This window comes from Falco rusticolus, chromosome 7 (assembly GCF_015220075.1).
Source record: "Falco rusticolus isolate bFalRus1 chromosome 7, bFalRus1.pri, whole genome shotgun sequence".
Classification (NCBI taxonomy): Eukaryota; Metazoa; Chordata; class Aves; order Falconiformes; family Falconidae; genus Falco; species Falco rusticolus.
In genome coordinates, this window is record NC_051193.1 from 1,522,746 (window position 1) to 1,533,539 (window position 10,794).

The window sequence follows — 10,794 nt, forward strand, 5'->3', positions numbered from 1 at the left end:
TCTGCCACAGTTAACAAGAGGTACGCTTCTTGGCTCTCCTGTCTTTGCTAGTGCTACCTCCTCTCACCCATGCCAGCTGGAGAGTTTTGAGGGCCCTTAACTCTCCCTTGCGCTGAGATGGAGCCTGCAGAGGTACTCAGAAATTAAAAGCACCAGCCCCTTCTCTCTACATTTGATAAGCTGAAGATTCATGTGGTTTTCCCCCCTTTCTTGGTGATCTCAGCCAAGCTGAAAGCCACCGCTCTCGCAGTGTCAAGCATCACTAGTGACTAGCCACTAAAAACCTGCATGAGGGAGGGTCTTTCAAAGTGCAGTGGGATATACATCTCTCCTCTCAGCTCTAAGCTCACTCAGATCACTCCTGAGGTCACCAGCAACACTCGGCGATGGGACAAAACAAAGGGTTAAGGGTGACATGGTGAACATCAAGAGCAGAGTGCAAAGGGATTAAAGACCATGCCTGATAACCCTGAATTTACAGGTCTTCCTTTTTTTAACTGAGGCCCTGATACCATGCCAATCTGGCACTCTCTAAAGCCACTTCACATCCTCTTGAGTTGGCACCCCTTTGAGTGTCCTTCAGATGTGGCCAGGCCTGTCCTGACAGCTCCCTTTTGCCTCCTTTCTCCCTTGTACTTGTCTGTTTAGTCTTCCTACTCGTCTCCCATGTCCTCAGTCTGACCTGTGCTCAGAGGAACACACAGAGATTAGTGGCCTCTCTGAGTTCAACTGAAAAGACTGATTTAGACTTATTTAAATCTCTCTGAAGACAATCAAGTCCATTTAAATCCTAACTCATTTTCTTAAGTCTGTTTTTCCCCAAATAAGCCCTTGAAGGAGATATTAATATATCAAAAGGAAACGATTTAACTGAGTATTTTTCCTTCTGCAACTGGCCACTTTCCCTAGTTGTCTCACCACTCTGACCACCCATCCACCAAAGCTCAGATCACTCACAGCTCAAAGGGAACCAAATATTTTTAACTCCTGCCATGCCCTCAATCTCTGTCATAAATCCTCCTCTCTCTGGCAGTAACAAATCACTGGCTGAAAAGGCTCAACTGTTTCCTTTGCCTACTTCTGAATATAAAAAAGATCCTACATCTTAGAAGAGCTGCTCCCATACCAGTCCTGGCGTTGACACCTCTTTGAGTCTTCTTTTGGTCCACACTCAGCACTATTCAGAGCTTCACAGAAACAGTGATTTCCATTTCTTCATCTCAGTTAATTCAAACACACTTACACACTTTCACAGTATGCCTGCTGACATAGGCATGCAAACATAACCTGCTGTAATGAAGGCACTTGGGATGCTTGTCTCCCTCTATCCAAAGATAAATACACATTTCCTATACAGTGCTGTTGTGCTGCTTGCATCCTTCCAAAACCAGGCTGAAATCACTGTGGGGCAGTTTAATCTCAGTCACAGTCCCCACATCAGGACTCCATGGAAGTCAACATAAATGCACTTATGTAAGAAAAATGATAATCAAGCAGAGTAATGTATTTCCAATTAAGTGAAATATTATGATCCTCTGACAGTATTTTGAATGCTGGTAGTATATATCCTGTGAGATTGGATTAAGATACACATAAGCAGCCACAGTGTGCAATGCTGTGGCTTTCTCAAGTGGATTAGTGCTTCACAGGGGTAAAGATCGAGTCACAAGATTCACCAGATGGAGTGCTTTGATGGGACACAGTTGCATCTTTCTTTTATTTTCTCTGACCTATGAGAAGGAGGAGAAGCGTGGCTCCCCAGCAGTTAGTAATCATCAAAACCAAATAAATGCTGAGTTCCATTTTCTTTTGTCTTTGAAGTCATTCATATTCCCACCCGCAGGATTTGTTCTATGACCAGATCTACATCTTACTCAAAATGATCAAGACACATTCTCATGGAGTCGTATGACTCCAGGAGTGAGGGGTTTAAGGGAACAAAAGTGAACTTCTGTAACAATAAAACTATGCCAACACTGCTGGTGCAATCTTTGTTGGTTTCCCTTTACAAAGCTCCATGCTTGTAGCATATTGTGTCAGTCCTTGCTTACATAATTTTGCTCTTCCCTCTTCCTGAAATTATGCTGAGAACTGTAACTGGTGTAGGCTATCACAGTTTATCCAGAGACTGCCAACATTTATAAATGCAGTTGGCTCTACACACATACTCAGGCTCATGAGCACTGTCCTGCTGTTCTCCAACAAGAATACAGACATTCATAGAATTAAATGTGCACAGGGCTGTCTTCTCTATAGCAACAGGAAAGTGATTGAGAGGAGTTGTATTCAGGTATACGCTGTCCCTTCCATATCCTCCAGCCCCCAGGCAGCAAGAGGGTGGGCTTACTGATGAGGCTAAAGCAGGAGCTGGATTCCTTCACAGAGGGAACCAAAGGAAACTCTAAGTGAACTAGCAAGTAGAAAGATAGCTGGCGTGCCTGCATGAGAGGTGTGGCAGTGGGGAGGATCAGACTGTGGTACATGCAAATTGTAGCAGGTTGTATAGGAAATGGTCGTTATTTCCATACCATTAATTCAACCAGAACAACTCAGACCACATCTAGCACAACACTGAATGTTATGAGTGCTACTTTTGCTTTCTGATTAATGAGCTAAATTTAAATCCACATCCATCTACTCTTCAGTTTTGGAAGCTATTTGATAGCTACCTCCATTCTGCAAAAAGCTTTATGTAATGTCCTGGTTCTGAGTTCCCCCAAAGACTGGGTTGATTTTTGTACCACAGCACTAGCTCAATTTGGTACAGGAAGATGGCTTTTTAAGTATTGCATGTTACATTCTGAAAAACATGGAACACTTTCACCCTTACTGCAGTGATATCTCCAGAAATTATCTTACCTAGAATTAGGCTCTTTATCTTCTTGCTGTGTTACAAAGACCACAAACACTAGCAGAAAATTCCTGGAGCTTTTTTTTCTACTTTCTAGACAACATCTATTACATTGAGGATGGCTATAATGATAAGCTGCCATAGCTGCCTCCCTTTGCTGTTAATCAGTACCTATTGAGGCAAGAATTGTGCTTCAGACAATCCCATTTTCGGGCTGTAAGATGTCAACAGACTGAGTAGTGTCAGTTATGAGCCTGATGAACCAGTTGTTTACTTCTGCCCATCGGGTGCGTTGTTGCAGTGGCCACAGCGCAAGCCAGGGAATCCCACCACAGGGGATGTGCTGTTAGCACACAGCGCTCGGTTGCATTCACACCCGGAGGATGTGGCCTGGCTTTTGCTGCAAGCAACAGAAAAGTCTGCTAACTTCAGGGGTCCCAGGAGAGCAGATCCAAGAACTCTGTGACAAATCTCTTTGCGTTAAATGTGGTGGGCAATGCCCTGTTTGTCTGCTGAGCCTTAAGGTCTAATACTGTGCATCATGGGAAGGTAGTGCAATGATGAATGTATTAAGTACAACTCTGTAAATCATGGTTACAGAAACAGCTCGTTTTCCACGACCAGCTCCAGCCTGGGAAAGGCACCTGAAAAGAATGCCTCAGTGGGTTTGAGAGGTCACATCCTAGTGTAAGTCAGTAGTCCATCACAGGGAACTTTTGGATCCGGTCAACAAATCTTTTATTATTCACTGAGCACTGTGAAACTCAGATCGCAGGACATTTTGGAGATGTCAGCTCATGTCACTCGATCCACAAATCTGGCGGTGTGATGGGGAAAAAAAAAAAAGAGATCAACACTACTTTCATCAGAAGAACAGGATGAGAGAGATGAGGCAAGATCTGCCACCAGACAAAGGCTGGAGAAGGGGAAAAGGGGACAGCGAGTCTGTGCAATCTGAAATCAGTATTACTGGGAGCAGCCTTTTGCCAGGAGAGACGGCTCAGCAGGGAGGCTTAGCACTTCACATGATGATGTATTTATTTATTTATTTACAGTTCAAGTGCCAAAATTAATTTCAAAACTGATAATGAAGTTTGAAATCCCACACTGGGATACAAAGAACTGCTGAGGCAAAAGCACTTTCCTTTCCATGACAACACATGCAGTGCTCGTGCGTGCACACACTGCCCAGACCAGGCTGTCATCGACGTTGCTCAAAGAACAGAACTATTTGTCTGGCTTCCACTCTCAGAAGACTTCAAAATCCTAGCTAATCTCAGTATCTCTGATACAGCAAACCAAGATGAATCCCTAATGTAAACCTGCTGACAGAAGGCAATCTACATGGCAGCTTCGTTTCTCCTTCTGTAAAGGTGTGCTACAAAAACACTGCAATGTCACTGACTCCTGCCTTCCCTTGTTCAAGTGAGTATGGAGAGAGTACCGCATGTACCCCTGCACTTCATTGCAGTCATATGCTCCATATAGGCACTGCCACCCCTAAGATGGACACACTCGCACATCTGGGCACTGAACTGTTTGCACAGATATCTAGAAGATGTGTTTTACAGCTTCAAAATGGGGCTTCTCTTAGGAACACATGGGTAAACTCTTTCAAGGAACAGTAATTTCACCAATGAAATATTCTCCTGCAAGAACAAAAACTACTTGACCCCAGTTTAGTGAAGGATCGTCATGGTTTAACCCCAACCAGCAACCAAAAACCACACAGCTGCTTGCTCACTGCCCCCACCCCTGGTGGGATAGGGAGGAGAATTAGAAAAAAGTAAAACCTGTGGGTTAAGATAAGATCAGTTTAATAATGGAAATAAATCTAAAAATATAATAATTATTATAATGACAATGATTGTTACTATTAATAATAAAAAGAACAAAAACCAATGATGATGATGAGAAGGGAGATAGCAAAAAGAGAGAGAGAGGACTAAAATCCAAGAGAAACAAGTGATGCACAATACAAATGCTCACCACCACTGATGCCCAGCTGCTCCCCAAGCAGCGATTGGCTCATCCAAGCCAATTTCCCCCAGTTTATATACTGAGCATGACATTCAATGGTATGGAATATCTCTTCAGCTAGTTCGAGTCAGCTGCGGTGCCTCTGCTCCCTCCCGGCTTCTTGTGCACCTGCTCATTGGCAGAGCATGGAAAACTGAAAAGTCCTTGACTTAAGGTAAGCACTACTTAGCAACAACTAAAATATCAGTGTGTTATCAACATCATCCTCATTGAATCCAAAATATAGCACTGTACCAGCTACTAAGAAGAAAATCAACGATATCCCAGAAAAAAAAACAGAACAGGCCATAAAGGGAAAGCAACTTGCACAGCAAGGTATTTTTAAAAGAAACCATTAAGTTTTCATTCAGAAAACATTTCCATCTTATAACCAACCCAGGATTCTTTTGTGAAAAGCATTACATAACCTTAAAAAATTGACATAAATTTCTGAATTTTTGGTTGAGCTGAGCTGAATCCATTATTATTTATACCACACCATTACCCATTTCTTATGAACATTCTTCTAAAATGGAGACGGATGTCGATATCTGTAAAAGGGCAGCTGCCTTGCAGCAGTGGATGCACAATCCTGACCCAGCCTTCCTTACTCAACGTTGACTACTCTCTGCCTGAAAGCATTTAGGGACTTCAAATCAGAGTCAAAGAATAACCTAAGTTGGAAGGGACCTCTGGGGGTCATCTGGTTCAAATCCTCACCCAAAGGAGGACCAGCTTTACATCAGGCTGTACTTTTCTGGTAGCCTCCTTGGACTTACTATCCCATGTGGGTGGGTGTGCAGAGAAGGTGGGCATGGGGGACCCTTTGCTGTTCCAGCCATTCTTCAGTATGTCAGGGGGAAGCTGGGCCCCTCCTGTTAATTTAAGCTTCATCTAACTTTGCTCTTTTCACTTGCTGACTCTGGACTGCAAACCTGCCAGAAAATCCAGTCCTGATAAAGGCAGCACTGAAACACCAAGCCCAGTGCATATCAGAGGCCCTTGCTTCTAGACACAATCAATAAAGCACATCATTTATAAGCCTTGTTATCAACCCCAAATGCTTCAACTGACATTAACATGGGACATAATAGTTCTCAGGCCATCTCTTAACAGACTGAGGTAATAAACAACTAGTATAGTCATAACAGGATAAAACAAGGCTCTCCAAACTTTTTCCAATTGGGAAATTTGATTACATTTTCCAGACACCATTAATTTCTGGAGTGCTGCACACTCCCTACTTTCTCCTTCACCCACATCACCAGAAGACTAAGGGAGATTTGCGGCTTTCCTGACACACACAACTGCGGCATGAACTCTAGGAATCTGGGATGCCACTTGAGAACCTCCAGACATTGGTGCCCAATCATCTTGGGAATGTCACATCAAATCCTCTCCAGACTGGTAATGAGCATGAAATTTCCCACCTGACAGCTTTGTGGTAGAGTAGTGTGGGAATACTGGCAGTCATTGCCCGGCTCCATGCAAACAGAGCAGCTGACACTAGTTATCTTAATGTATCTGTGCTGTGTCGTCCCCAAGGTAGCACTGGCTAAGCCAGCCCTGGAGCCACAAGAATTAATACAGCTTCAGTACAGTGCCAAGCTTGGGTTAATTAGCTCTGCTTAAAGGAGGAGTGGAGGGGGGTAATCAGCAAGGGCATGTTGCCAGGCTAATGTGATTATACTGTATCCAGGACCCCAGCTAGGAGTCTGCACTGAACTCCCTGCACACATTCAGAACACCTAACTGCATAGTAAAACAGCCTAAAAACACAGGAGTAGCCATGAAGGGTCAGGCTGAGGGCTCCTCTCACCTGGTGATGTGTCTCTGACAGTTCCAGGTGCTTTGAGGAAGAGGAGAAAGAATAAAAGAGGCACACAGCAATCCCGCTCCTGGCCACAGCCTCCTAGCTTTTCTGACAACAGCACGTTAAGGATACCCACTGCCAGGGGTTGTATCTGCATCTTAGCATTCAACAACACACAAAAGATCTTCCTTATGTGACTTTGCCTAAAAATTCTGAGGTTCATCAAACTTTGGGCCTCGACAGCACCCTTGCAGCAATGAGGTCCATAGCTCAATTACATACCATTAAAAAAAAATCACTCCCTAAACCTGTTGCTTAATAAGACTCTATACTGCTGGTCTCCAAGAAAGGGCAAGCACTGACTAAGCCCCAAAGACAGATTCTCATCCCTCATTGTAGTAGGTAGGCACAATGCAGTGTTTCACTTCCCCTCTAATAAATATTGGTCTAACATCTATTTTGTCTCCAACAGAGACTGAACTTCCCAGTTGTCATGCCTTTACAATTACTACATTTTCCCCAGTTACTCTCTGTTGAATTCAGGCTGATGACAGAAGGGCTGAAATGTTGATAGTTGGACAGTAAAGGGCTTTTTTGGCTTGGATAGCCAGACCATGGGGTAAAACTGTGGCAAGAAGGACTGTGCTCATGGTTAAGCAGGGCTGTTTCAGGAACTGAGTTGTGATATCATTAGTGCTTCTGTAGGATTTCTAAAGTGATTCTCTCTTTAATGTCACATGCTTGCCCCTTGCAACTGTGGTACAGCATGTGCTTCTTCAGAATAATGACAAGTGAATATGCAAGTATCTAAGTACCCACCCAGTTTCAATATATATTTTAAGAACAAGAGGCATTGGATAGTTCAGGGTTCACTGGATAGTTCAGACAGTGATGGTTCAGAGGGGAGGAGAAGCAGGGGATTGAACGTGGAGAGCTGGGGGAATGCCAGTGTAGCAGACAGATCTTGAGGAGATGAAGCTCTGGAAGGAGAGATTACAGTTTTGCTGGGCTCTGCAATGCTGACAGCAGCAATTCTTACCTCTCATCAGTCATTCTTCTGTATGTACCTGAGAAGATAACACAGGAGAGCCGAGCCTCTCTGCACGATGCCAATCACTGTCTGCATCCTGCTGGGATGGGAGAGCAAATCCCAGAGTCTCTCTCTCCTTTGTTCCAAGGAGTGTGGCTGCAGTAAGCAGCATAATCACTGCTCCCAAAAGCCTCAAGGTTACAGAGTCTGCTGGGGAGGATGAGAGTGTGTGTGTGTGGTGACTTGACATAAATATTAATCCAGCTGAGCTTTAGGATTAGAGAAAGAAATGAATAGGGGAACCTGCAAAAAGCATGAAAATAACTTGCGTATCGGTCTAGTTTATTCATTTCCAGGGTAAGAAACACTCTTCCTTGCTTGTGAGCCTCAGCTAGCGCAGGCTGTAGGGTAATTTCGCACTCAATGATGAACTTACATGTTAAGGCTTGATCTGATCCATGAATAGTTGAAAAGGGCCTTGCGCCTCTGCTCTTGCTTATGGACCTTCTCCATCAGTATGCTGCACCAGCTGTGGCATTCACTGGACTCTACAGTAAGCTAATTCCACCCACTAATCTGGCAGAAAACTAACCCAGAAGAAAGAAATCAGCTCAGTAAAGGCCTGAGAAGTATGAAAGTGGTGCACAAGAGTGAAACAGTGTAGTTGAGAATACTGGCAGGGAGCACTGGGTGAGAATGTGTATGTGAGGCTTCCCCTTTTCGGTCAAAGCTGTCATCAGTTCAGTTATAACATGTAACTGTGCAACATGACTTTGGGAAACTTTTCTGTCAGAATCCTTCAGGATGGATTTGTAGTAATATTCTCTCACATGCAGGAAATAGACACCAGTTTTGGGCGCACAGATATCTTGGAGTTAAACACCAGGTTGAGGTTAAGAGATAAGAGTCAACTCCTGATCCTGCCACTGACTCTGTGACCATGGACAAGTAATTTAGGGCACAACAGACTCTGCAATGCAAGATGGGACCGACAGGTCCCTTCTAATTTTGCCACTGGGACTGTAAATAAGACAGTCATTTCAGAGGGACTTTCTGTATCTAAAGAGTTATTCTTATTCAGAGCTTTTTAAGGAGGCACAGAGCCAGACTTACACGATGGCTGTGCTACTTCCAGTGCCTGAGCTGGTGTGAGTGCTCTGTGCCACATGGGACTCTCCACTTGTACTCAGAAACCTCACAACCACCCTGTCTTGGAGAGTGCAACTTCCCTCTCCAAATTCTCCATCCATCCCACCACCCCTTTGATCCTATACAACTTCCCTGCCTTGCAGAAACCAGCATAGCATGAAGTCAGATGATACAGGAGGAGATTTAGACAGGACAGGGATTGAATGTCCAAATGTTTAATGAATCCAACCCAGAGTGAGACAAGCCTGCTACTGAAGCCAACAGACAGCACATCTTGGCTTTTATTCCTCTTCTTAAAAGCCCTGTTTGTACAAGGGAAGAACAAGTTGGTTTGGCAGAGATCTAGAAAATCTGAAACTTCACCACAAACTCACGCCTGAACCTTGCCCTGAAGGTTACACAAGGCAACACCTGTTAGTACAGTTACTAGCTATAACCTTTGGTCCTGTTATGTTATTTCTGCCATTCCTCTTTGCCCTCACTGTTTCTTTTCTTTGGCTACTCCTAGAATGGCTGCTAAAGTCTCTGCAGCCTAAGCCTCTGCTGAGGTGAGAGGCAGAGCCCTGTTCGCAGCCCAAAGGTGTACTCAGCAGAGGTCTCTAAACTGCTGCCTGCTTCTACCAATCGACCTCCAAACTTGTTGAGATTCTTTGCTTGTAATATGCTTCAACAGACACATTGTCCCATGAGGACTGAACTAAATTGAGTTGCAGGGCTGCAAATCACGAAGCGGCCTCATTTTAATCATGGCTATTCAAGTGCTAAGGAATGCAGAAAGTAAATACATATTTGTTTTTAGGCCATCATTTGTCCCATTTGCAAAAGGAAAATGAACGTACTCAATCCCTGAGGCTTTAATCCTAGGAGAATACCTTGGGAAATGAACCTGCTATAACCACTACACATGAAATAACACCCTTTGATAAATCCTCTACTCACTGCTTTTGTCACAAAGCTTTTCTCCATGATCCATTAACCCTCTCATTCACACCTCCACCTTTAAATAAGACTTTAACCTTTCACACTTCTTCTGCCACTGGCACCGCAGTCCCTGCTGGCTTACTGGTGACTGATTTGCCTGAGCACTGACTGGAATCCAACTTCCAGGGTCAAGTTTTGCCCTTGTCTTTAGACCTGGCTTGAGAAAAAAATCATAGTGCCCAGTCCTGCAGGTGTAAACTTGGCTGCGGCTAGGATGACCAGGTGGTTGGATCTGCAAATCAGTCCTTGACTATTATGCTACTTCAAACACATTTGAATAAATACTCTGCATACACAGATTTGATCAGCTTGCATTCCTAGTGCTGCAGTGTCCTTCTCTTTGGCATGCCTTACACTCAATTAGAATTAGTCCAGCCAATCTGTAAAACAGTGGTAAAACTCTATACAAAGCCCAGTGTTCTAGTTGCACCCCAGTCCTCCCCACTTCTCCTCCTGTGTTTTTTCCATCTTTTAGCTCTATCAGTAGTTTGAGATCTTCCCTATCCTCAAAGCATGATCCAGCCTCTGATCTTTATTTGTCTTCACTCTCTCGCCTACTCTCTTTCTGTGGCCCAGCCTTGTAATCCCTGTCTCTCAAACCTGTTCCTAAGCCATCTAATAAATCCTTTCTCCAATCTCCTCCCTCAACTTAAAATTCATCTAGCCTGTGTATAATTTACCCACTTGAATAACAGCAACCCTTTCACCTAATCTAACTGCAGCTGGCAGGGTCAGAATAGGGCTAGCAATTGACTCCTCTTCTTAATCTTCAGAACAAACGTATCCAAAAGACCTTGACCATAACACCTCCTTGCCTATGGTATCCTCAGCCCTACTAAATAAGGGCAGTTGCTTTTGTTGATGCCTGTAAGTAACCTACTGTCTTTGTGGTGGAAGTCCCTTCCTCACCTCTGAGCCACCCAGGCCCTTGCTCTTAGTTGTACACAGTCA